Raw genomic sequence first — 2,648 nt, 5'->3', positions numbered from 1 at the left:
GGAGCGGCTCCCTGTTACAAGCCCCGCCCCCACCTGGAGGTCTGATGTCACTTCCTGTCTCTGTAGTCCTGATCTCTGCATAACTCACATTATCCAACATGTTGCTGCCTGTAATAAAGCAGCTGCTGCTCAGCCTCTGTTGCTGCTGCAACGGCTGCAGCAACAAGCAGAGAAATGTCAGGGTGGTGAGTGAGTGTGTTTAGTTTGATCTGATCTAAATGTCCATTTTCATTAGAGCTCATGTTCTCCAATGAAACGTGTTTTGGTAGTTTATATAAAATTGAAAGGAAGATGTTACAATAAACATGACCTTTTTTATCAATAGTGACACCTTGTTCTGTTGGTCTGTAAATGTTATTCCTTGAATTAATCTTTTCATCTCATTAGTATTGAGCAGTGTTGTGGTACTCGAAGTTGGTCTTGGTCTTAAGACCGGTCTTAAGACCATTTTTTGATGGTCTCGGTCTCGTCTCGGACTCGACCGCATTTGGTCTCGGTCTTGTCTCGGTCTCGGGCACTGCGGACTCGGCATTTTATTTCAAGACCAGTCAAGACCGCAACTGTGAAAATATCACTAAACGTACAGCATTCTGTCCACTTTATTTGTTAACATCTTTGTTTTCAGTGGATGCAAAACGCACCGATTAAAATCCAAGCAACTACTGTTTCTGTTACTCCCCCTCCCCTCCCCTCCCCACCTTTTACTCTCCCTCCCCCTCCCCTCCCCACTTTCCACTCGCGCGCGGCGCTCCAGGACATGCGCAGTGGTTTCCTCTCAGCAGCAGAAAATGTTTGTCTAATCGTCAGTAATATAATAGCGCTGCATAAATAGTAAGAAATCCGATGGCCACAGCTAACTAAGCACCGCTTCGCTTTCACAGACGGTGGGGACAACGTCTAACTTTTTTCATCACTTAGAAAAGTAGCTCAAAGAAGGTAAGCTCCATTAACGTGATGTTATCAAAGCTAGCTGTACAGAGACACATAAGCATTGTAATGAAAAATGTTATCACTCACTGTGCTGAATTATTGTGCGGAGGTGTTGACTGACTTGTCGCATTATGAGACAACGCTATGTCCAAAAGTCTGCAATATAGTGAGGTGACATTCAGAAACAGTCGATTCTTCTCCACGGCTCTTTACTTATTAGATAGGACTGGAGTGTCACTGAGAGCCGTTGTTCTATCAGATAGCCATACGCTGTCAGGATAGCATACATGCATTAAGCATTAAGAAATCCGACCGTCAGAGGAGTTGTCAGTTCACCATACGCAGCAAGTTATGATGAACATAAGTCATTAAATTGTTTTCAATGATAACTATATAGATATATGTGTTGTCATGGTTTCAAAGTGTATTTAAAGCAGGGTCTGGCTGCTGCTGGAGTCAGCTACAACACACGCCCGTATAAAACTCACTTAACCGCTAAGTCAGGATGCCATACAACTGTTAATAGCAAAGTATTACGATCTACGTCATGATTCTGTGTTGTTGATTAAATGAAATCTTATGGTAATGACGTGTCTGACAGATATAGCCGGTGTTCTATCAGATAGCCATACGCTGTTAGAATAGCATACATGCAGTGAGTACCATGCCAGCGCATGCGCATTAAGTCCGACCGTCAGTGTGGTTGTCAGTATACGCAACAAGTTATGACGAAAATAAGTAATTAATTATAATATGACATAATGTGATAACTAGATGGATATACATGCGTTGTCGTGGTTTCAAAGTGTGTTTAAAGCAGGTCTGGCTGCAGCTGGATGCCATACAACTGTTAATAACTGTTAATAATGATCTACGTCATGATTCTATGTTGCTGATTAAATAAAATCATATGGTAATGACAGCGTATGCATGTCTGAGCTAAGCGTACGACTATCTGACAACGTATGCTGATCTGACAGAACACCGTGATCTGACCTGACAGAACACCCGTTCTTTGTTCTTGTAATGCTCTGTGTACACTGCATTATTATTTTATTTAATTATGTACGTTGATATTTAAATTAACAAATAACTAAAACACAAGAACGAAAGAGCACGCAGAGCATGCACATTGCTCTTTGATTGGTTTTGTTCAAAGTGGCAGCTGTAATGTCTGCCATGGTGTCAGACTGCCTGGCTTCATGTACTGGGATAGAGAGTGAAAACAGTCACGATGAGCGCCTTCTGTTTGGTTACTTCTTGCTTGTTGCTCCTTGGTCAGTGTTCATAGTTGAGCGTTATTTACCGTCAGGGCATTGCCTCAATTGCTAATGGTGCAGACAGTGGTGGTTTCTTATATGAGCAATATGGGCAAATGCCCACGGCGTTATGTTTTTAGGGATGGCACGAGATCATCACACATTTTAGCACATAAATGGAATATTTAATATTGGTAAAATGTATTAAGTATTTAATATCTAGGTGTTTTATGGTAATATGGATCTTTCAGATTATTTTGAGAAGCAATTTCGATCATATTTTACATTTTATTGTGTCATGGAGCGTGGACCGCTGGTCTTGGTCTTGACTCGGTCTCGACTCCCCTCGGTCTTGGTCTTGACTTGGTCTCGGGTTGGGTGGTCTTGAACACAACACTGGTATTGAGAACTTATAATTTTATGTGATGTCATGATAGTCATTCAAGAAGAGGCTTTGAG

The sequence above is a fragment of the Poecilia mexicana genome, unplaced genomic scaffold (assembly GCF_051168715.1).
Source record: "Poecilia mexicana isolate PSO_F unplaced genomic scaffold, ASM5116871v1 scaffold_18, whole genome shotgun sequence".
In the NCBI taxonomy this organism is placed as follows: Eukaryota; Metazoa; Chordata; class Actinopteri; order Cyprinodontiformes; family Poeciliidae; genus Poecilia; species Poecilia mexicana.
The sequence above is the reverse complement of the archived record's forward strand: the minus strand, read 5'-3'. Positions refer to the sequence as shown.